A 26,000-nucleotide genomic window follows, 5' to 3' on the forward strand; every position below is an offset into this window, starting at 1 on the left:
CCAGGAAGTGATGAGGACATGGAAGTCCCGCCTGCAGGATTCTCTTTCTGGAGAAGCCTCCTCGGAGAACGCAGTCAGGGCTTACGTCAAACAGAGGGCTGCGGTCGGTCTTCAAGGGCAAACAGGATGCTGTCAGTGCCGGTCAAAGGCCCCTCGTCGAGTGCTCACCACGTGTTAGGCTGTGACGGGGACTCGGGGTCAGAGGACTAGTGGACCGCGGCCGCCCAAGGAGAGCGAGAGCGCTGGCGGGGAAGGCGCTCTCCTCACACTGCGCTCCCTCTGTGGCTGGAGGGGCGGGGGGGAGAGCACAGCTTTCAGGGCTGATGTCTTTGGGCAAATCACTTCACTTCATTAAAACCCCGCTTACTCAGCAGCGGAATGGAGATGAGAATGTCCCCCTCGTAGGGGCGTGGTGAGAGGAAAAGACGGGGCGAGTGCGTGCCTCACCCCTCCCCTGTCCTGGACCTGTGCCGAGCGCACGGTGGTCACGGGCTTGGCTGGCTCTCCACAGAGGCCACGCGAGAGGATTTCACTCTGCACTCTCGTCCTTGGGCCTGGGGCTCTCTCACCCCACGTTGTTCCTGCAGAGGCTCAAACTACTCCCTACCCCTGCTCATGATTCATCTTTTTTAAAGCTTATTTATTTATTTACTGAGAGGGCAAGTGAGCACAAGTGGGGAAGGGGCAAGAGAGAGGGAGAGAGAATCCCAAGCAGGTTCTGCACTGGTAGTGCTGAGCCAGACGCGGGGCTCGAACCCATGAAACGTGAGATCATGACCAGAGCCCAGATCAAGAGTCGGATGCTTAACTGAGCCACCCAGGGCCCCCACTCATGATGCATCTTTTAGCTTAGGGGAAGAGAAAAGTGGCCTTCCTTAGAAAACCATCGGAGGCCTGTCTTCCGGCCCTGAAAAAGTTGCTCTTTTTTTCTGAACTCAACACTGTCGTTGGTTGGTGACCCCTCGGGCTAGCAGCGCTGATAGCTCAGTTCTGCTTCAGCTATTAGCTGTGTGACATCAGACCCCTCACACGACCTCTCTGATTATCACCTGTGATATTGTTCACTGGGCGCATCGGTTCATCTTGGCCCTCACTCCGTGTGCAACAGAACACCGTTGGCCTCCATGACTTTCCAGTTCAGACCAAGGCCGGGCTCCTCGGCCTCTCAGCTGAAACCCTGAGCCCGACACTGTCCCGGATCAATATCCTGTTGCTGTGTGTGGTCAGAAATGTCCATGATTCACCCAGAAACCATGCTCTGATAGACGAACTGTTGTAACTTGTTCTAATTATTTGCTAAAGCTTGTAGAAAGCGCACAACCCAGCTGGAGAGAACAGCATTAGTGGTGTAAAACATGATTATTACAGCAGCAGGCACCGTGGTGCCAAAACTCTGGAGCCCCACCCCCTCGGCCAGGAGTGTGGAGCCCTGCCCTCGCTGCCCGGCCGCTGGAGGCTGCAACAAACCTCCTCCCAGATGATGCGACACCTGCCCAAGCGGGGTGTCCGCTGACAAGCCGGCGGGCGGGAGGAGGAGAGGGGAGTGGGGTGGCTCCCCGAGGCGCAGGCCTCCGGGGCCCCTGCTCTGTGAGAGCTCGGAGTCCAGGCAGGCTTGCTAAAACGTCAGCCACGTGCCTCGGCGATTAGGGCTGCGGTTTGGACAGCCTTTCAAGGACGCCCCCAAGAGACGCTCAAAGCCCTTCTCAGCCCAGAGCAGGATGCTCGGTGTCTGGATTGCAGGGCCTTCCAGATGGTCTGGGGGAGCCCGGGCTATCCCGAAAGCCACGCACGCACGCGCTCCTTCCCCCGCTGTGTCCTTAACCTCACACTGACGGTTTGCTTTTCTCCCTCCCCTGCAGGCGAGATGCGAAGGTCTGGCCGCGACAGCCCGTCCCCACCGTCAGGACGCCCAGGCCCTCGGGACAGCCAGGGAGACGGTGCTCGTGACCTGGAGGCGCCCGGCCGGTGGGCTCCGGGAATCTCAGCCCTCGCCGTCCCCGCCCGTCTCCCAGCCCAGCGTGAACTTCGCTTGGGCCAGAAAATCAACGGCGCGAGAACAGGATGAAGCAGGGGCTGGAGATAGAAGTAAATGAAACTCGTGAAGGAAGCCTCGGGATTTTCTTAACTGTGAACTTGGGCAGAGCCAACGGCGGGGCGTGCGTGAGACTTCTTCCGGGGAGATTTAGTTGGCCGTCCTCGCAGAGCTAGACCTGACCTCACCTCGGTTTCCGTGTCACTGCTCCAAACCTCCCTCTGCAACCACAGATGAAGTCCCATCTCTTTTAATAAATGCTTGTGTGCCCTTCTGTGCTCAGAGGACAGCCGCCACGCACCTGGGGCCACCCTGCTCTCCCAGCAGACCACCTGCTCGGTAAAATGTGGGTGGGTCCCGGGCGGGGGGTGCTTCTCCTGTGCAGTTTCTTGAACTTCTCTATCCCTGGAGTTGCCAGTCTGAGGTCAGAGGGATTCACTCACTGGGGACACACTGGGGTGTCTTCAGCCACTCTGGACTGGCTCATTCTTTACTGGGGGGAGGGGTGCCCCGTGCATTGTACAGTGCACACCCTGTACGGTCTGACCCTTACCCACCAGATGCCAGTAGCACCTCCTGCCAGAAGTGACCAGCTGACCATGTCTCCAGATGTTGCTAATGCCCCTTGAGAGGCAAAGTCACTTGGTTGAGAAACACTGGGGTGAAATATTGATTAGGATCCATCCAACTGCAAGGTCCTAACCTTAATGATTCCATTAATTTCCTACATGTTCCCGGATCAACGGCTTGGTTCAGACTGTGAAATCACCAAGAGCCTCAGACGAATTTAACCGGGACAGCAACCACCACCACCACCATCACCACAACAAAAAACTCAGTGTTTTGGAAGCTCTCGTTGAGGATTACAAAGATCAAGATGGTGAAAGTGGGGCTGCAAACGCACCCGGTCCCCACACGATGCGGGAACAGGAGGGTAGAGAGCTCGGCCGAGGGGAGGCCACGGAAACAGGGCTCCTTTGGGATTTCCTTTTAGGCCAAGAGCGCTCACAGCAGACGGCTTCGTAAGTGAACTTCACAAAATGTTCTTTCCACCTGAAGATGATGGTTTCCAGTCCTTCCAGCCACTGGAAGGGGAGGAGCTAAAAGACTCAATGATTAAATGAAATGAAATGGGATCGCTGGCGCTTGACTTCTTCAAACAAATGGCCGGCTGACTGAAACAAGGGAGGTTTTTAAAAAATTGAGAGCCAGGTTTCATACACCTCGCTGCTGGCTGTAGGAAGACAGCCAGAATTGCAGGGTGGTTTAAGGGTGCTGGGGAAAGCCTGACCCAAGATTTCAGAGCATCTGATTCTGGTTTGCAGTGAACCCAGAAATCAGCAGGAAGAAACTCCATGCCGCCCACATCTTCTACATCATTGAATTTCATTATCAGAGCCCCGAACGTTGGCTACAAAGCCGAGGACATATTCCCTCCCCTCAGTGCCTGCCCGAGGTCTCTCGAAAACATCTTTTTAGCTTGACTTCTTCAATATGGGTAAGATCGGTGGCTAGGATTGAAACAAGTGCTCTGCACCCAGACTGTGGTCTATTCTAGAAGAAGCAGTAGGTATGTGCTAACAGCCTCATAAGGGGTTGGGGAGCAGAGCCCTGATTTGCTGCTTTTACCAAATGAATAGTCCCACCATGGCCAGTTTTAAGCTTCCCACGTGTAGTCAGCTATTTCTCCCAATGGCTGGAAATTTAATATTCAGCTCTTGCAAGCAAGTGGGAGTCACTTCTCCTCTGCAACACCACCTCACTTAGTGCTCCAACGTACCTTATTTAGTCTTGTCTCATAAGTGCCGAAGAATTAAAAACATTTTTGGCAAGAGAACCAGACAATCTGGCTCTGGAAAAGACAAAGGGGAGTTGGAGTAAATTTGAGTTCGCCTTTTTTATACGAGACATAGTAGCGGCAAAAGAGTGCAAGAAACCTCAGTGCTCTCCATCACGAGCCCTAAGGAACACGCACTGTACCCAACATCAAACGCAGGCAGATATTTATCTCCCAGAAGAGGGAAAGGTGATTTATTTTTCTTCAGCTCCTCGCAACTAGGGAGTAGCCTGCCTCATAAAATGAGGCTAATCTTTATTATATATCAGGATTGCTTTTACCCACTAATCTTATTCGGTTGAATAATAATAGTGTCTCCCCAAACAACTGATTCTACTTTACCCATATTCGTAAAATGATTTTATAATTTTAGATTGCCCTTTAATGACAGGAAGAACAAAAATCAAGTAGCTTCATAGATTGACTTGCCACGTTAGGGTCACTGCTTCCTTATTTGAAAATAACCAACGACTTCTGATGACATGGTGACCACAAGCGTGCAGTGCATCCTCTGCTAGAATTCCCCTGGGGAAAGAGAGGGGCTGAGCAAACGACCCCAGCACCAATCATCAGGAAGAGAAATGGTTGTATAAACATAAAAGAAACTCAGTAATAACCTGGAGAGTTTAGGAACGACCTTGACTATAACACATGAGATAGCTTCATATAATAAACACCCAAAGCAACCGGAAGGCCCCTTCCCCCATCACATTGTGCCTTCATGTTTATTCCAAATGACAAACAGCTGGAAAGAGTTGGGGGAAAGAAACAACAGCCATTCATCCCTCAAGATTTCCAAGGAGACAACGTGTATGATTTTATCTTGATGGCCAACCGAACTGGGTTAATTTGTAATCCCTTCACTTAGCCCAGGGCCAGGGCAGGGAGTAGGTGAGGGGTGGGCAATGGGAGATGAGAATGACTTCAGAGCTAATTGCTGGGCTCCTTCTTAAGCAAACTCACCAAGTACTCATAACTTGGAATCGGTTCAGGTCCCTCTAATTTGCTAGACATGTCTGCTATTATCCATACTTTAATGTACAAAGGCAACCCAAGAGCCAAAACGGCAAGGTGGTGCCAAGACTCAGTCACCATTAATGTGCATATTAAAGGTCAGTGGGCTGCATAGTTCAGTTATACCGCGCGGTAATCCGTCATGTCTAGTGTAACCCAAGGACTCCCTGAGACAGCCCATAAAACCATCTAAATTTGACTGTTTATGAAGGTTAACCCAAGAGCACTGATTACAGCCACGGAGTTGACACACATAATTAGGTTAGAAAAGCTCTCTAAGTGAAACCGTAGACGGAATCTTATAGAAACAGATGTTTATCCAACTAATGCTGTTGGGTGAGTGCCATGTGGCCGTGACCGTGAGATGTTCAAGTCCGGAACATCCTTTTATTCTCTTGCCTGATTGTAACTCAGAGGTTTCTGTTTAACGGCAGACGATTACACTGCTCTGGGACCAGCCAACTGTGGTGTGAGAGGTCATGGCTGCCTGGCACCCTGTTCTTCACACCTCTTTTGCAGCCTTGGACTTAACACCAGGCAAAAGACAGACGGGAGTCTCCCACAGAAAGAACCTGGTGGAGGCAGCATCGTCACAGGGAAAAGAGAAGCAGCCATCCTGATATGAAAGCAACACGGCGGTCCATCCATAACTCAAACCAAGATGCCACTTTCTCCCACACAATTAGAAGAGGAGCACATCACAGGGGAGGATCCCTGAGCTGGGGAAATGGGATAAGCCAGAGGAGGCAATGTTCAAGACACTGAGTCAGTGGGCCCCCTTATCTTCTTACCTGGGGGGAAAGGGATGGGAGTGAGGACTGATAACCAAGATAGACCTCAGAGGGCAACACCTGCCCTTACCTTCCCATCACTGACAAGGGATTTTCTTTCTGGGTCATAAGTGGGAGAATCCCCAGTCACAACTCAACTGAAGAAATCCCTCACCAAGGGGCAAACACTGCTAACCAGAGCAGCTCGACGAACAGCACTACTCTGTGTGTGGGTCCCTGATGTCTTTGAGAAATACAAACTCCCTTCTCATTTGGATTCATTGCCTTCCTCTCCCTGCAATTTCACAGATAACGGAAGTCTAGTGTATCGACGTAAAGTAGGGCACCCGTGGCTGCTGCTCCCCATTTCCACCTAAACTCTCTCTTGCCCTTCATTCCCTTCTTGCTACCTGGCCATCCATCAGACAGTCCCTGTGGCCTCATCCCCATTGTCACACCACCTACCAAATCCCTATCAGTTCTATTTCCAAAATCGCCTGGAGTCTGGACAAGTCTCCCTTGTCCATCTCCTCTGCAGCCACCTGCTCCAGGCCTCTGCACTCATCTCATGCTTGGTCCCCCCACCCCCCAACGCTTGCCCGCTGCACTCCATTCCCCATGTGACAGCCAGATCCGTTTAAATCCTTATTCAATCAGGTCACCTCCCTGCCAAACCCTTTTATGGCTTCCCACTGCCATTTGGATCACATCCAAAGCCCATTTCATGCCTAAAATCGCAATGGAACATAATGAAAAGTAGTACAATTAGAAACCGTCTTAAAGAAGCAGAAGAGGTGAGTGTCCCAGTGTCTTGATATGAGCCTATTATAGCAAGTTAACGTTACATTTAGCTGTAAGTTTCCTAAAAGCCAGTCAAAAGTGAAACTCTCGGGGGCATAATTGGCATTTTTAAACAAAAGGTGCCATGAAAACATATCCAGAGAGAGCTCCTGATGTTATCCCCGAGGATTTGACTCAATCCTCATCTAAGGATGGGAAACCCATTCATCAAGACCAGGGTGATAATGAACCTCTCTGAAAGCCCACAAGACACAACATGGACCAATATATGGCTCTAACATGACATTGTTATACGTGAAAGTGCTTTGTAAACTGTAAAGGTCATTAACCAGTCTGAGGTAGTCTAAACTGAAAGCCGTTATTCTGTTTCCACACTGTATTGCCCCTCTGTTCTCATCACTGAATGGAAATATGTCTGAGGGGGATAATAATTGAGCTCACATGGTCAAGGTATTTTGCTCCTTGATGACCTAACAGTGTTTGTTGAGTTTGCTTATTCTAAAAAAAAAAAAAAAAATAGACAAGATCTGTCTCCCAAATGGCGTATTTCTGAGACAAACCTGAGGCAGGTGTACAGAATGGATGGCACAAGTCAAAGTGGCACGAGCCATAGGTTTTACCACAGACACAGGAGCGGGACAGCATCACCCTGCCCTGAAATTTAATATGGAGCTATAAATTTAGTTCTTTAAGAAAAATGAATGATTCATCCTTCCATCAACTCAGAAGAGACATCCAGGCAATGATCAAGTGTCTGTTGTTTATTGATTTTGGCCATGAACACAATCAAGACCAGTTTCGATGGAAAATGGTCAATCATGTGATGAACCCAAGGAAAGGACCCTATTTCAACCTTGTTGGAAGGTATTGGTGTGTGTTCTCTAATCCAAATCACCCTTCCATTACCTCCTGACTCTCATTCCCCTTTTCCAGTCCTCTCCCCCCCATACCCCACAAGTAGTCATGAGGGTCTCCTCATTGCCCAAAGCAGGTACCCAAGGGCACTCTTTACAGGCATTTGAAACTTCAGATATGCATGTACAGGTAGGTACCCTATCTCGGGGCTGTCTGTGTGATCGTGCAAGTCTGTGCAGTGCACATTCCAGAGACCACCTTGTTATGATGAGTGGTTTTCTATACTCACACTGGGCATCTGGGTAGCATATTAGGCAATCTGGAGTCTCTATGACTCTTCTATTTTAACAGCAGTCACTCAGTTTACATTTAGTGCACGGTCCTGGCTACATTGTGGGGTGGAGGTCCAGTGGTAATTTGGATTGGAATCCTTGCAATGCTATTCTGGTCTACCTTGTACACTGCTCAGAGGCCACATCCAGTTCCCAAACCTTCTGGCATGTGTATTCAGGTCAGTTTCACATTTGAGCAGGTAGGTGTCTGCTCAGGACTTATGCAGGTTGAAAGCATCCCTTTCTTCAGCTCTCTCCTATCTGAAATTGTCCTGTCAATCTCTAAGTTGGGAGTGCGAAGGGCACCAGCTGCCCTGAGAGAGGAAGCTCAGAGTCCCCTGTTTTTCTTCATTGACACAAAAACAATGAGAAAGGGAGTGCCTCTCCAGGTCCTCAGTGGCTGGCCGATGTAGGGGACAGGGCTGTGTATCTGCACTCTTCTCTCAAGCTCTGCTGAGCCCCCTTGGGGTGGGGTGGGGTGGGGCATCCATGGTGTTGGGCTGGGGCACAGGGATGTTGCCAAAAAGTTTTCTGTCCTGCTGGGATGTCTGTTTCCTGGTCTTCTGACCAGGAAAAGCAAGATTGTTCTGGTGTTTTTATTGTCTACTCCCTCTGGCAGTTCTGGGTTTCAGGCTTCCCCAGCATGTAGTCTGGGATAAGTGGGACATTAAAAAAAAAAAAAAAAAAAAAGCCAAGGAATGTATCGCCATGTTACTCCTCAAGCCCTGAGGGTCCTAGCCAGTCCTTTTGATGTTAAGAGTCATCTTAGGATCAATTGTCTATTGCCTCTGTCCAGGGTTTTGTTGCACTTAACATGAGCAGCAGAGAGAGATACATCTACACCATCTTTTCCAGACTCAGAAGTCTAACACACTTTTTTTTGTAATTTTTTAAAAAGTGTATTTGTTTGTTTGTTGTTTGTTTGTTTAGAGAGAGAGAGAGAATCCCAAGAAGGCTGTCACTGCAGAGCCCGATGAGGGGCTTTGTCTCATAAACCATGAGATCATGATCTGAGCTGAAACCAAGAGTCAGATACTTAATCGACTGAGTCACCCAGGTACCCCTAACTAACAAACTTTTTTTAAACAAACTTTTAATTTTGTAATAATTTTAGATTTGCAGAAAAGTTGAAAAGATGCTGGGTGTATACCCTTCACCCAGTTTCCGCTAATGTTGATATCTTGCATAACTGGGGCACATTTGTCCAAACAATGGTAACAAATTAACATTGGTGCATTACTCTAACTAATAGGTGCATTATCAACTGAACTCCACGTTTTTTTGGATATCACCAGGATTTTGACTAATACCATTTTCCTAAATGCATTTACTCATCATGTCTCCTCAGTCTTCTCTGGTCTGTGATCTTCTCTCAGTACATATTTCCTTTCTATGACTTCATGTACCTGAAGAGTGCTGGTCAGGGACAGCCCAGGGCCCCTTAATTTGGGATTGTCTGATATCTTCTCAAGATTTGATGGGGGTCAATGATTTGGGGGTAGAATCTATGGAGATACAGTGACCTTCTCATATCAGGAGGGACACAATATCAGTGTGACTTATCACAGGAGACCCTAATCTTGATCACTTGGTTAAAGTTAAGTTATCTTTGAGGTCTCTCCACTGGAGTGTTGGGAATTTTCCTGTCCATGTTTTTGTATTTCTTTATTTTTTATTTTATTTTCTTTTTTCTTTTCTTTTCTCTTCTTTTATTGGTGGGGGGATGTCTGCCCGCTTAGGGGTAGAGGATTTTCAGGCCCATTTCCAGGAAAGAGAGTTCTACCTCTCTAACTTGGAATTCTTCTGCAAGAAGACTTTTTCCCCCTCTCATTTATTTATATTCAATTCCTTATTACACCGGTGTGGAGTCATGTGTGATTACTTTATGCTGCACCTTATAATCCAATTTTACATTATCTATTTTATTGCCAAAACTGTTCTCGTTTTTTTAATTTAATTTTTTAATGTTTTATTTATTTCTGAGAGAGACAGAGAGAGAGAGAGAGAGAGAGAGAGAGCATGAGCAGGGGAGGGTCAGAGAAAGAGGGAGACACAGAATCTGAAACAGGCTCCAGGCTCTGAGCTGCCTGTCAGCACAGACCCTGATGCAGGGCTCGAACCCACGAACCATGAGATCATGACCTGAGCTGAAGTCGGAGGCTTAACTGACTGAGCCACCCAGGTGCCCCAAAATTGTTCTAGCTTTGACCACTGACTCTTTCAGGTCATTTTCCCTCAGTTTTAAGGATCCTGCATAACCCTGCCTATGCCCCTCCCCACATATACCCTAATATTAATTATGAATACTAAACTAGGGATCTTTGGCCATATTCAAAGTTTCCAGCAGTATTTTTTAAAACCAAAGTTTATTTAGTTAATCTTAAAACTAGAGTAAAGTATTCCTTTGGTAAACAAAAATAAACTTTTGAGTTTCAAATATCTCCAAACATAGGATAGTTCACATAAAATTCTCACTACACTACTGCTGTGAGTTTTGTTGAACAGCAACTGCAGTACTCAGAGGGGAAAGAGACTGTGCACTCAGGGAATTCACTTCTAAATAACCACATTTATTACACACTATCCTAAGAATTTTAACTCTGTTGAGCTTCCCTTTGAGCATTCGTATAATCACTTAACTACAGCAGCAAAATCGAATGAGAGAAATTCAATATTACTTCCAAAGAGAGATAAAAGTTTACTGTTTTTTTACTGTTTCTGGGTCAACAGAAGATATTGTGAAACAGCAGTATTAAAAATACTGTTGTACCATCTAGAAATCAGACAGGATGGAAACTATTGTCTAATAAGATTCACACTTAAATAATATATATTATAGTCCTCAGTTTTTGTCAGCATTCGATGGATGTGGGGGGGAGGGGGGGATGGGCATGAAGGAGGGCACTTTGGGGATGAGCACTGAGTGTTATGTAGAAACTAATTTGACAATAAACTATTTGTAAAAAAAAAAATAAATAAATAAATAAAATAATAAAATTAAATAAAAAAAAATATATTATAAAACACTATCCTGAAATTTTCAAGTCTCCATTTGAAGTGTTGTATAATTACTTAACCAGAGTGAAAACAAAGTAGAGAAATTTCAAAATCATTCTAGAAGAAAGACAAAACAAAATTCTTGCCATGCTTTTGGGAGATTTTAGTGGATGTGTTAACAACAGTAAAGATGCTATAATTGCACTGTCTACAAATAAAATAAAATGGAATCAAGTAATTTATGAGTCACATTAAATAATCTGCAGTTATAAAACATTATCTAAGAATAATGAAATCCTACCAAGTTTCCATTTGGGCCAGTAAAAACAAACAGCAGTAAAACTGAAAAGAAAAAATAAAACGTATTTTGGTAGAGAGAAAAGCGCCCTGCTGTGGCTCCAGATCTTTAGAAGCAGATTCATTGAAAGCGGAGGCAACTCACAGGCAACTCATTTCTGCCTTTAGGCTGTGGGGACAGTGCTTCTCTGCACCTCAGGAGACATGTGCTGGGTGAGGTGTAGACATATTTCTCTGCACCTCAGGAGAAGATGTGCTGGGTGAGGTGGCCCCCTCGGTGGGGAAGACCCCCGGCAGATTTTCCCTCTCGTTCTAGAATCTGGGGGAGGTCAGAGTCCTCTTCTGAGGAGCTGCCCCTCGCCCCAGGGCCGCTGGACCATCTGACAAACCAGGATGGAGCCCGGCCAGCCACACTCATTCCTTGGCAAGGGTGGATCAAAGCCAGCCCCCTTCTCGCGCTCAGGGTATTGCCGCCATGTGGGGGTGGGGCTGACCTGGTGGAGGGCTCTCGCCCCAGGGTTTGCCAAAAGTCCATCAGCAACAGCCAGGACAAAAGGATACTTTGGAAACCTTTGAGATTCTTCCTCTGTATTTCCGGTCTCAGATAAGCCACTCTCATTTTTTTTAAATAGTTTATTGCCAAGTTGGTTTCTGTATAACACCCAGTGCTCATCCCCACAAGTGCCCTCCTCCATGCCCGTCTCCCCCCTCCCCCTCCCCCCCACCCCCCTCAGCCCTCAGTTTGTTCTCAGCATTCCAGAGTGTCTCATGGCTTGCCTCCGTCCCTCTCCCCAATGATTTTTCCCCTTCTTCTCCCATTTTTTAAGTGGTGTGGGGTTCTCAGCCAAAAGAGCCCTCAGTGCATTATTCTGAGCTTTTGCTTTCATGGAAAATAAGCTGTCTTGGATAATAGCCAGTGGTTTCTTCAAATTTTTCCAAAAGAACTTTGGCTTGTATTGTATAGGTGTCATATGAGACACCTTCGCATGTGTGACTGAGCCTGTCATGTGCTTTGGAAGATTCTCCTGAACTCTGACAAGATAAACTCCCTCCAAATCAGGTACTTGGTGAACATTCTTTCTTTCCCTTGATGCACTTCAGGATGCTGCCTCCTCCTTCAGACTGTGATTTTCTAACTGTGGCAAGCTTTCCCAGGGTAGTGACCTCTTGTGTGACCTTTAAGGGCATTGATTGCTTCATCTGCTTTAGTTAATCTAGTGCACATTTGGAGTCTTTATCCCTCAAGAGTTTTCATTTTATTTTATTTTTTTTTACAAATAGTTTATTGTCAAGTTGGTTTCCATATAACACCCAGTGCTCAGTCCCTCAAAAGTTTTTAACTAGGTATTTAACTCAGCCGCATCAATCCATGTCTTCAGAACCCTTTGATTCACCAACATGATCAATCCCCTGTTAATGGCTTAGAGGAGACTTGCCCCATGTACTCTGCCACTTCCTTCCTTTAGTCCCAGAATCCAGCTCTGTACAAGGATTAGAACCCTGGAATCAGAGTTTTCTGCAAGGTGTAACCTGTTTCCCAAACTAGTTTCCTATAGCACCCTTCTCTGCCCCAACATCCCCTGACACTGACTAACATCTTCCGAAAACAGCACTTCAGGACACACTTTGGAAAAGGTAGATATGGTGAGATGCAATCATTGAAGATGTTTAACAAAGCATGTGAACTTGGATTTGGCGTATGATACTTGCCCCATCCATGTAGAGGACGTAGCACAGTGTCTGACACCCAGATAGTACCCAGTCTTGGAAAATTGGTCTGCTCTGTCCCCCAAGCCTCCATTTTTTGGTTTGAGTGTCCTGGAGATGTTCCCAGCCCTCTTGGAGAAAGACTCAAAGACCTTGCTTGTGACAGAGAATGACTCTAGCCATTCTTGAACCCTTTAGATCTGACAAGAGAACTGGGTTGTTCTGACTTGCAATTAATGGATTTCCACTTGCGGCTTCCTTCCTTCTGTGAACCTCACAACTGAGACGGAAACTCCAGCATAACTTTGCCGTACTTCCAGTTTTAGCTGGATGTGTAAAGAACTCGGATGTCAGCGTTCTATCCTTGCAATGAGAAAATCCAGATGAACTGAATACTGACGACTTTTGTTGGACCCTTCAGAAAACTGAAGTCTCAAGGCAAACCACCACCCTGACATCTGAAGAAATAGGTGCCTTGAGGAGACAGAGGACCTGATATATACTAACCTGGAGCAGAAATCACCAGATGCCACAAGCCAATAGGAACATTAAGGTAGGAATTTTGAGGAATTGCTGGACTCTGAGCATGGGATACTGAGTGAGAACCTCTGAGAGGCCATGGTTTTAGAGACTTCTTCAGGCTTCCAACTTCAGAGGACTGGGTGAATGCAAAGGGAATACCTCCCCCAACACTCCTCGTGGTCCTGATAGGAAGAAAAAAGGAGTAACCATTGTGTAATCCTCCTTACAGAGCAAAGCCTTCCCCGTAGGAAGGATATTTCCAAATAGCAGCAGTGACACCCATCCAGCCAGTGAAGGGGAACTGTGTGTGATCCCACCCCCTTCCCTACTCTCTACCCCACCTGGCTAGGCCTCTGATCACAATAATGCTGGACAACAACTGCTACTGTCAGAGACAGATTCTGAGAAGCACAGAGGGAGACAAGAACAATGGAGTCCAGTGATGAAAGTACTCCAGCAACACCATTTGGGTTTCAGCTACCAGGGCACATTAACTGTGAGGAATTGCATAACGCACAACTTCACCATTGTTCTGCGATCCACAGACCATGACGTAAATAGTGACGCACATCACCTCAGTCACCAATCCCATCACTTCTTGCAGAGTCTGTTGGTGGATGGTCACCCTCTTACTCAGTGCCTCATGGACAGCAAAGTGTCTATTTCTGTTTCCTTTTTGTTTCCAGTATAAAACCATGGGATATTTACAATGAATGGATAATCAGAAAAGGGCATTGGCCAACATACATGAACATGCACACAATAAATGAAAAGTGGTTTGTTAAGGAAAAATTCAAATTGAACATAAACAGATTTGAGGATGAAGCGGATGACCATGGCAATGCTAACACCGCTGCCATGAAGAGTCTCCACATGTGAACCAGGATCTTCAGGAGCCACCCTGCCCAACGCACATGAGGAGATTCGTTCTGACAAAAAAGAGGAAGATTCCTTACTTCCAGGGATGCCAGATCAACCTCACACTAACGGGACTCCCAGAGATATTTCATGACATTATAAATGCAAAGGAGAAAATGTTGGAGGCTGATCAAAATGATCACCTGCTGAAGCACAGAGAGGATGCCAGTATCTACAAAAGGTAGGTAGCACTGATCACACACTTGATAATTTTTTACAAAGAATGAATGTTTCTAATGTTTTACATTACGGTGTTCTAAATAAATATTGGTTTTACTGTTTTACATTTTCCTATACAGTAGGACCCAACAGCAGGAGTGTTTTTAATGTCTTGACAAAATATTCTTAAAGGTTATGGAACCATCATATTTTCCCCATTGATTATTGAGATCACTCTGTGTAGTTTCAGCTCCCATGGTCATTTCCCACACAACTGTACAAAGCAAGGATGCCTCCATATAAGCAATCCCTTTTTTTTAAATTTACTTGTTTATTTTGAGAGAGAGAGGGAGATAGAGAGAGAATCCCAAGCAGGGTCTGCCCTGTCAGCACAGAGCCTGACACAGGGCTCAGTTTCACAAACTATGAGATTGTGACCTGAGCTGAAATCAAGAGTCAGACGCTTAACCACTTGAGTCACCCAGATGACCTGAATCACTCTTTTTATTTATTTATTTTTATTTTAGAGAGAGAGAGTGCATGAGCAGGGGAAGGGCAGAGAGAGAGAGAAAGAGAGAAAATCTCAAGCAGGCTCTATACTCAGCACAGAGCCTGATGCAGAGCTCGATACCATGAACCTGGGATCATGACCTAAGCCAAATTCAAGAGTCCAATGCTCAGCCAACCACCCAGATGCCCTTATGAACAATCACTTTAAATGCAAACTATCCAAACACAACATATAAAAGAGATTGTCAAATTAGATTAAAAGGAAATAAAAGGACTCAACTATGTGCTGTCCATAAGAAACACATTTTAAATATAAAATTCAAATACAGTAAGAGTTATAAAATGAAGAAAGAGTTACCATAGATATAATTATAAAAATGCTAGAGTGCCCACAATAATCTGAGACAAAGTCGAATTCAGAACAAGGAAGATTATCAGGAACAAAGAAAGACATTATATAATGACAAGTGATCAATTCTTATGGAAGACAATGATCCTAAACATATATGTACATAACAACAGGATGGCAAAATCCATGAAGCAAAAACATATAGAACTGAAAGGAGAAATCAATAAATTCACAATCGTAGTTGGAGACTTCAACATCCCTCTCCTAGTAATTGATAGACAAAGCAGACAGAAAATAGGAAGGAAGTAAATGACCTGAACAGCACTATCAATCAACATAGCCTAATTGAGATCCAACAACATTAGAGTATACATTCTTTTCAACAGTGCATGGAACATTCACTAAGATAGACTACATTCTGGGGCCTAGAACATACCTTAACAAATTTTTAAAGAAAGAACTCACACAAACTACATTCTCAGACTGTAACAAAATTAAGTTGAAAATCAGTAACAGAATGATAACTGGAAAATTCCCAAATATTTGAAATTATACAATAACCTGCTAGACAACCCATGAATCAAAGAAGTCTCAAGGAAGTCAGAAAAAATATTTTGAACTAGAAGAAAATGAAAATAAAACACAAATTTGTTTGATACAGTGAAATCGGTGCTTAGAGGAAAATGTATAGTGTTAAATGCATATTTTAGAGAAATATATTTAAAATCAACAATCTAAACTTTCATCTTAGAAAATAAAGGCCAAATAAAATCTAAATGCAAGTAAGGAAGGAAATAATAAAAATGAGAACAGAAATCGATGAAATTTACAATAGTAAAATAGTGGGGGAAAATCAAGAAACCATAGGTGGTTCTTTGGAAAGACTAGTAAAGCTAATAAAACCTCTAGCCAGGCTAACCAGGAAAAAAGAGAGAAAAGATAAATTAGTAATATCAAGAATGAAAGAGGGGTAAAAAATAAATAGACACATAGATCTATAGGACAGAAGAGTGAGCTCAGACATAGACCTACATGACTATGATCAATTGGTTTTCAACAAATGTGCAAAGGCAATCCAAGGAAGAAAGGATAATCTTCAACGAATGGTGCTGGAAAAATTGGACACCCATATGCAAAAAATTAAGCCTTCATCTACATCTGTCACCTCATATAAAACTTAACTCAGTGGATCAGAGACCTAAGGGTAACACGTAAAGCTGTAAAGCTATTAGAGAAAACGTAGGAAACAAATCTGTGACCATATGTTAGGTAAAGAGGTCTTAGATAAGAAAATAAAAGCATAATCCATAAAAGAAAAAGGTGATACACTAGACATCACCAAAATTTCAGAACATTTGTCATATGGCAGAGAGAGAGAAGGCAAGCCACCTACTGAGAGGAAATATTTGTGAGTCATATAACTGATGATGAACCTGTATCTATCAAGAATACATAAACAACTCTCTTGGGTCACCAGGGTGGTTCAGTCAGTTAAGCATCCAGCTTCTTGGATCATGATCTCGTGGTTTGTGAGTTTGAGCCCCACGTCAGACTCTGTGCTGACAGCTCAGAGCCTGGAGCCCGCTCTGGATTCTGTGTCTCTCCCTCTCTCTATCCCTCCCATACTCATGCTCTGTCTCTCTCTGTTTCTCAATAATAAATAAATGTTAAAAAAAAATTTTAAAGAATATATAAACAACACTCAAAATTCAACAAAAACAAAAAACTCAATTTTTAGAAAATGGACAAAAGCTAAACAGTCACTTCACCAAAGAAGATACACAGATGGAAAACAAACTCAATAAAAGATGCTCAACATCATTCCTCATTCTGAAAATGCAAACGAAAACCACAGTAAGATACCATTACATGCTTACGAGAATGACTACAATTCTTTTGAACTGACAAGACCAAGTGCTTGCCCAGGATGCAGAACAACAGGAACTCTCACGTGTGGCTCAGAACGGACAGCCTTCCAAAGCAATGTGACAGTTTCCAGTAATGTTAAACATCCTCTTCCCATAGAAATCAGCTATCCATTCTGAAGTTCTCACCCAACAAAAATGAAAATGTAGCCCCCCCCAACAAAAAAGAAAAAAACCTTTATAGGAGTGTTTAGAACAACTTTATTTCTAATTGGAAAAAGCTAAAAACAACCAAAATTTCCCTCAATGGTCAAATGCATTAAAAAAAAAAAACAAAAAAAAAAAACTGTGGTACGTCCATAAAACAGAATACTGTTGAGCAATGAAAGGACCCGGCTCTAGACACATGCAACAATATGAATGAGTGCAAATGTTCAATGCTAAGTGAAAGAAGCCAGACTCAAGAAACTACCCATACTACTGTAGTATTCTATGTCTTTGATCTTTTGTCAAAGGCCAGACTATAGGGACAGAAAACATATCTGTGTGACTATGAAGAGCAGCTAGGGGGAATTTGGGGTGGGGGTGGAGAGAGAGAGAGAAAGTCTCTATCCTGACTACAGTGGTGGTTACATGATGATGCATTTGCCAAAACACATAGATCGGCACCCCCAAAAGAGTGAATTTTACCTTATGTAAATTTTAAAATAGCCTTAAAAAGTCAAGGTCCATTGTTAAGTATCCATTCATTTAGGCACTCAGTCATGTTTACCAAGTGACTATTTTATGATGCAGACTTTGCTGGGTTCTGTGCAATGGCCAGAAAGATAGGCATGACCTCCATTCTCTAAACTCACAGTCTGGTGCACAAGTTGGCAAACTACAGCCCAGGGGCTGAATCCAGCCCACCACTTATTTTGTAAATAAAGCTTTATTGGAACACAGTCATGTGCATCCATTTATCTATTGCAATGTCAGAGTCTAGTTGTCACTTAGACCTACAGCCCACAGAACCTGAAATATTTACTCTCTAGCCCTTTAAAGAAAATGTTTGCCTGCCAACCCCTAATGTCGTGGGTCTTGAGCTTTATATCGACCTATTAAATTCAAGTCCTACCCAGAAAATTTCTAATTGAGTAAGTTTGAAACAAACCCAACAGTCTACAGATTTCTAGATGATTCTAAAGCAAATGGTTCTGGGCCTCATTTGGGGAAAGCTATTTAAGAAATACAGACATTAGGGGTGCCTGGGTGGGTCAGTTGGTTGAGTGTCTGACTTTTCAGCTTAGGTCTTGATCCCAGAGTGATGAGATTGAGCTCCATGTCGGGCTCTGTACTGAGCATGGAGCCTACTTAAGATTTTCTCTCTCCATCTGCCCTTCTCCCTCACTCTAGCTCTTTATGTCTCTTTAAGCCAGCAAGAAGGAAGGAAGGAAAGAAGGAAGGAAGGAAGGAAGGAAGGAAGGAAGGAAGGAAGGAAGGAAGGAAGGGAGAGAGAGGGGAGAGAGAGAGAAAGAGGGAGGGAGGGAGTAAGAGAGGGAAGGAGGAAGAAAGAAAGAAAGAAAGAAAGAAAGAAAGAAAGAAAGAAAGAAAGAAAGAAAGAAAGAAAGAAAGAAAGAAGGAAGGAAGGAAGGAAGGAAGGAAGGAAGGAAAGAGAAAGAAAGAAAGAAAGAAAGAAAGAAAGAAAGAAAGAAAGAAAGAAAGAAAGAAAGAAAGAAAGAAAGAAAGAAGAGAGAGAGAGAATACAGACATTAAGCAAAGAATGGCAACTGAGTGAATCTTGTCTGAAGGGTTAAACTACAATTCATGCATTAAACTCAAGGTTGACAGCCTGGCCCTTTTAGAAGCTGCTTCAACTATTTGAAGGTGGCACCCTCTGGGTAAAACAATATTTTGAAAACAGATGTTTCAGAAGAATTATGGGCACGGGGTTATTTCACTCACATTATCTCCCGTTATGAATATATATAAAACCGTTCAAGAATTTGGTAATAAAACCACACATTATTTTCTGTTTCAGCCGCAGTCCAGCTCAGCCAGGGTTCCTCAGGGAGACAAGACGGCCCCTCTGCGGGGGTGGGGGGGGTGGGGGGGTACAAGAGCTGTCTCCATGTGTAATCCTGGGAGCAGGGCTGGGGGGCAGGCTGGGAAGGGGGTGGTGTGGGGGCCGTGGGAGTGGGAGGGCATGCTGGAAGAACTGGATACTTCAGGGGAGACGTACCAATAGTATTTACTATGAACCCCTTGACCTCTAGAACTTTCTGCCGCAGCCCTATCTGCCAAAGCTCCCTGTCCCCGCAGGGCATGATGGCCAGCTCCTAGATGGGCCCAGGGGCCCCCATGCTCTTGCAGAACGTTACCTAAAATTAAAGATCAAAGTAGAAGAGAGACCATCTTCAAGGAGCAGAGGATGTTGATGTGAAATAATTACTCCCCGTGAACATAAACTTGCCTCTGAGTTTCCTGAAAGCTGGAGTGGAGAATTGAGTAAACACACCACAGACTACTAATTAGAAACACACCCAGGCCATGGGCCAGGGCAAGTCATAAAATGGAGGAAGGGTCTGGAACAGAGGTATTATCTGTCTTTCTGGATGTGCCCACCAGCCTGTCTCCCACAGCCGCCCCAAGGGGACCTGCCTTTAGTTGATGTGTTTTGTTTCAAAGGACAAGTTTGGTCCTCGATGTCAGGATTCTGCAGTCAGCCCAAAGTAACCCAGAGAATTCCATCGGCTTTAGGGCTCTAATAATAACTATTTGAGAACATTGCAAGATGGGAATATAATTGCTTTTATTAGTAATTAAATGACATCACGGCTGGGAAGCTTTTATTTTGAGACCGAAGCTACTCATGATGAAAAGTTATATTATTTTTGGTCTCTTCCAGCACCTCCTTGACGGCTTATAATTCTGAAGTCTCACAGAGCATATGACCTATGTCCACCATGTAAACATAAACTTTATTAATACTACTCACTTCACAAATATCCTTAGCCTGAACTCTGCATCTGAAACCACGATGGCCTGGCTCTATAATTAGTAATGAATTCCTGTCTGTGTTCTGTCAATTATTTTCTCTCTGGTTATTATTTGACAAAAGCAGTATGTCCAACAGGTGTCCCATCTGACCTTTCTCATCAGAGCCCATGACGGGAGCATTCCACCATGATGGATGGGGAAGGGGATGAAGGGAATGCATTTAGTGTGTGCAGAAAATCAGAAGATAAATTTCAGCCTGGAATGAAGAGAATCCCCATTGCTCTGTGGACGGTTGGGGCGTCGTGAGGCTAACCGTGATTTATCCTGCCCAAAACAGGACTTCATATGCTATCACAGAGAAGCAGAGAAAGTGAAAGCCCCAGGATCCTTTTCTCAGTGAATGGTCATGATAGGAGTTGATGTGAAGACACAAAAGAGGTCGCCACAGGTCATTTGACACTTTGTGAAGTCATGCCTTACTTAACTCTCTGTATTTCTTTAGAAATGTTTGTCCTATATAGGACCGTCTTATCAAAAGCTGTATTAAAAGAAAATACCATTTCAGGGGCACTGGATGGCTCAGTTGGTTGAGGCTCCAACTCTTGATTTCAGCTCAGGTCATGATCCCAGGATTGTGAGATCCAGCCCTGAGTCGGGCTCCATGCCGAGCGTGTAGCCTGCTTAAGATTCTCCCTCTCTTTTCCTCTGCCCCTCTCCCTCGTGCTCTCTAAAATAAAATTTTTAAATAAGTAAATAAAATAAAATAACACTGAATGTCCAACTCTATAGTCTATAGAGATAAAATAGGGACAAAATGCATGATCTCCAGACATTAACATCGGTATTCTAGATCACAATAATAGTCATGGTGAAAAGTTACACAGGATAAATTTAGAATTTTTTTCACCCTCAGAACAATGTTCAGAGTTATTATTAGCTGTATTAATATGCTGAAAACCTTAATGTTTTTAGTTTCAGAAAGGGAACTTGCATGGCATGGCCTATGCTCTAAAATGGCCACTGGCTCAAACTCAACACACACCCAAAGGAGAAGACAAATCATCAAGACTCTTCATTAAAATCCAGAATGGCACAAACCATCCTGAAAATCCAAATGGGAAAGAAAGGAGTCACAGAACGTATTTCACAGGAAAAAAATAAAAAGTCACAGAGGACGGCTGTGTGACCGGGGTGTGTAGGGAAGGAGACGCCAGGGGTGGGGCTGAGCCAGGGCCTCTCGGGGCAGCCCAGGGCCCTCCGGGGCAGACACAGCACAACAGTTGCTTGAGTTCCAGAAGGAGAAGGGCTCTGGAGCCACAGGAGGGTGTCCCACGGGGGAGGGCCTAGGGGTGAGGGCTACGGACTTGAGACAAGTCAGCTGAGCCCCTCCGGTGGTGGGGGTCTGCTGCGGTGCAGAACCGGGGGCGGGACATTCTGGGGTGGCGACCTAGAGGCTGAGGCTGAATGGGGGGCATCTGCTGGGCAGAGAGCAGGGTCTGGGTGGAAGGGAGGTACGGGTCCGGGGGGGAAATGAGCCCGGCGTCTGCTGTGCCTGCCGTCTTGGCTGCCCTCTGGCTTCCATCAGGAGTCGGGGCCTGTGTGTATATCCTGCTCACTAGGGAGTGTGTGTGTGTGTGTGTGTGTGTGTGTGTGTGGCATATTCATTTCCTGTGGCTGCCGTAACCAATTACCACACACTGGGTGGCTTAAGATGACAGAAGCTCTCATAGTTCTGGAGGCCAGAGTGTGCAGTGAAGGTGGCTGTAGGACCACATGCACAGGCTCTGGGCGGGGGTCCTTTGTGCCTCTTCCAGCTTCTGGTGGCTGGGGACCCCTTGGGGATGTGGCGTGTGGCCACATCCCTCCAACTACATCCTCCTCTTTGTTTCCCTTCAAGGTGTCTCGTACTTGCCACTGGACTTAGGGTCTACCAGATAGACTATAATCTCTTCACCTCAAAGATTTCCCTTAAATTTTGTATATTTAATTTTATATATATATTCGTAGTTATGTGTGTATATATATTTGTGTATATGTGTGTGTTTATATGTGTGTGTGTGTGTGTGTGTGTATTTGTTTGTTTGCTTGTTTTGTTTTTAAGGTAGGCTCCAAACCCAGTGTGGAGCCCTGCATTGGGCTTGAACTCACAACCCTGAGATCAAGACCTGAGCTGAGATCAAGAGTCGGCTGCTTAGCCAACTGAGCCACCCAGGAGCCTCTATTATACTTTTACTGAAGTAATACAGACACTTGTGATTAAAGAGCGGACATACCTTGTGGAGGCCACCATTCAGCCCGTACACCTGGTTGGTCCTTGTTTCAATAAAACCTTTCACTCTGCTTCCTTTCGGGTGTCAACATTACCTACAGGCTCCTCTTCAGGAGGGCTGGCAGGCCCAGGTGGGCTGGGAGGTGTCATTCAGGAGACCAAGTGGCTCTGGGGACCATGGAAACACCAGGACACAGGACCCCTGGCAGATCATCTCTCCCAGTTGACCATCAGTGACCTTCCCCTGGGCTTCTCAGAGAAGAGCCCAGAGAGAAGACGTTAGGTGTTTGCCTGAGATGCCAAGAAGGCAACAGCTAGGAGCTTAATAAATGTGTTCTGGGGCAGCTAACTATCTGGGCTACAGTCTTTTAAACTGATGGAACCATCAAAAACATGAGGCCCAAAATCCAGGGAATCCTTAGGAAGCCAGCCCAGAACACTCCCAAGACCATTTTCTCTTGCATTTTAAACAGATTCATCTTTGTGTTTAAGACACAAAAAAACACACGGCTAGGTCAAGGCTTGGGCTTTTTCTTGGAAAGGGCATGATTCAAGCAAATCCCGAGGCCCATTGTGAAATACTGCTGACCGAACGGTCGTGACTCAGCACTCCGAGGCAAACCCAGGGCAGTAAGCCCTTCCTCCATCTGGAAACACACTTCTTTGAAATCAAGCCCATTTGTCATCCCACTGGCTATTTTTCCTTCGCTGCACCACTCGGGTTCAGATGACCCCTCAGAAGGCCCGGGCCGGCCAGCCAACATGAAAACATTCCTCTCCGGAGTGGAGGAGGTGCCCCACATCTGGGAGAAGAGCAGATGTGAGTGCAGAACAGGGGCTCTGGTGTGGCTCAGCCTCACTCGGGAAGAATGTGCATGACCCAAGCACTGAGTCACTCCTCCAGCGATGTTTTTCTGAACCTCAGAAACATTTTGGAAGCCACTTAACCGCCCCTCCCCTGGAAAGAGCTCTGTTGGACGTCATTCTGGTCGGGTGGTTCTCCAACAGACACATGTGTCAGAAGACTCCGTGAACTTTCAAAAAAGTACGTATATTCAGGCCCCACCCGGACCTGGTGAAGAAGAACCCTCGTAGTGGGGAGCCAGCCATGTGTTTGGTGGTTTTGATTTTCATTTTGTTTTAATGTTCCATGAGCAATTCAGATGTTTGCCGCTTGCTATGAAGCATTGAATCCACTGACCCAAGGTCACCATCTAGGACACAGAGTCCCCCGGCAGTCATCTGCTTTGTCCAAGGATACACAGTGACCTCACAGAGACCCCAATTCCTAACTCCCCAAGTACTGACATGCCCACGGCCCTTTCAGGGAGTCAACCCCAAGGTGTCTGGGAATTCAGAGTCCCTGCCCCATCCTGGCACGTTGATCCAAGCCCCGTGGAGGAAGCAAAGAAACGGTGCCGCTTGGAAACGAGAAAAGCACTATCAGCTCACATGTGAGGGTGGTTTACGAGGCAGAAACCCACCCATTGAGAACGAGTTGTGGCCTGGCCAGGAGGCCACGGATACACCAGTAAAATCTCCTTCTGTGGATTTCAGGGATCTGAGGGACAGGTTATGGGACAATTGAATACAGCAGGTTCATCCCACCCACCAGAGCAGGGAAATGACCTGGACCCCCTCAATTAGGCAGGATTACAAGGCAGTACAACTTAGCATACAGAGTTCTGGCAGGTTCCAGCCAGAGGGTGGGACCCTCACCGGTCACTGGACCTCCCAGCCAATGGGGAAGGAGGAAGACCCAGGACTCCAGAGGGCTGAAGGATCAGCCCTGGGAGCACCGTTCCCAGAGCAACCACAGGCATGAGCACTTCCACAAATAGAAACCAGAATGGAACAGCCCCATCCACTGAGGCTACACGCACCCTCTCCCTGTGCCCAGCATGATGCCTCCTACGGAGGTGGTATTTTTTGCCCCAGGATCCAAGTACGCTTCTTTCATTGCATTTTATTGTTTTTATTTCTTTATTCTATTTTACAACAGTTCCCCATCTAGCACCCTTTAAGTTGTTTGTTTTTCATGACATTGAACAGAGTCTAGGCTGGTTGTCTTGTGGAATGTTTGGCATTGATTTGCCTGATCATTTCCTCTATATTCGTATTTGGGGAAGAATGCCACACAGGTGTTGTTGCCGCATGTAACTATTGTTTTGATAGACAGTCTGTCCACGGGGACCCCCTCCTTGCCAGCTCCTGTGTCATTTTGTGTGTTCCTACCAGCCCCCAAGCAACCCCCTGGCTTCTAAAGTTAGATGTGCAATTTGTGGCTCCCTGCAGGCATCAGCTGCCTCTCCAAAAGCCCTGGTTCCCTGTAGTGAAAAATAGTATTTAGAAACCAAAGTTTGGGTACTAAGTGTGCCCATCATAACTGGGATGTCACTGCACCTTGGTGCTGTTGATGACAAGTAATAAATAAATACATATTCCGTTCTGATTCCTTTGACTCAACCCAACACCACAGACTCCTCCTCACCTCCCCCATTCCATATTTGTGGCTCCTTCTTCCACAGTGAGAGCCCTGGACCCCAACAACAAGAATAGAGCCGTTTACTTCATCTATCCTATGATACTTAGAAAGTAATTTAAAAACTACATAATTACAGCAGCCATGACATTATCAATAACAAATCTAATTACCAAAGTTCAAAGTTATTTGAATTAAATTTTCTCTTGTACAGTTAGAATGATCGGTTTGACACACAGCTAAATTAATTTATGTTTTTAATGCCAGAGTCTGCTTTTTCCTACCATTTTGTATTAAACTCTTTTTTAACACTAGAATATACATGGTGCAAAAGTCACAATTATATACGATATTATACCTAAACAACTTAGCTTCAGCCCTTCTCTCTACCCCATTATTACCCAATCCCCAAAGGTCACCACTTTGACTAACTTCTATGTTATCATTTATGTGTTTCTTTTTGCAGAAATATGTAAACACAATCATATATTCTTATTCCTCCTTTCCAATAATCTTAACGATAAATCTTCACTTAATCTGGAAATTGTTTTATATTAACTCTGAAAGATCTTCCCCATTATTTATTTGACTTATGCATATTATTCAATTAGTTGTCAAGCCATCCCATTTCATTGCCCGCTCATGCAGAATTCCCAGAAAATATCCACTAGGAAGGACAACATGGGGCTTAATGAGGTTGCGGAAAGAGGAGGTTAGAAGGGGGACCAGAGACTAGAGGCAGGTCAAGTCCAGATAATAACATGATGTCTACTGTGATAGAATTCAATACGGAACGCCCTCCCTGTGAAAAGATGGTTTCAGCTGGACATAAAGGAGAAGGGGTCCCGTAACGTCCAAGCAAAAGCCTTTTTGCAGACTCGGAAACTGTCCAGACAGATGCCAGAAGTGAGAAGAAAGGTTTTACGGGCTGTGCCAAAAGCATGGTCTCACTCAGCAGATTAATCAATGCATAAAGTGCGATGTGTATCCGATAAATAAAATCTGTTTTGCAAATGGGAATGTTAAAGCATTTGTGTAGGATTGCACACACTTCGGCCCAGTGACAGGTGAAACGATGGTTACAAAAGCAGCCTTGTCCTCAAGAGCAGGGATTCTCAACCTGGGTATCTGTGAACCCTCTGAAATCCCTTGAAAAATGTCTGAGTGGACTTTAGTGGGGGGAAGTATGCAGAGTTTTCATCAGGTTTTGAAGGGAGCGTGTGATTCAGAACATTTTAAAAGTTAAGAAATGCTGATGTGGGGGCCAAAAAACTGATGGAAGAGCAGATGGCTGCGGTCATTGGA

This window comes from Hyaena hyaena, unplaced genomic scaffold (assembly GCF_003009895.1).
Source record: "Hyaena hyaena isolate Hyena2069 unplaced genomic scaffold, ASM300989v1 scaffold_31, whole genome shotgun sequence".
Classification (NCBI taxonomy): Eukaryota; Metazoa; Chordata; class Mammalia; order Carnivora; family Hyaenidae; genus Hyaena; species Hyaena hyaena.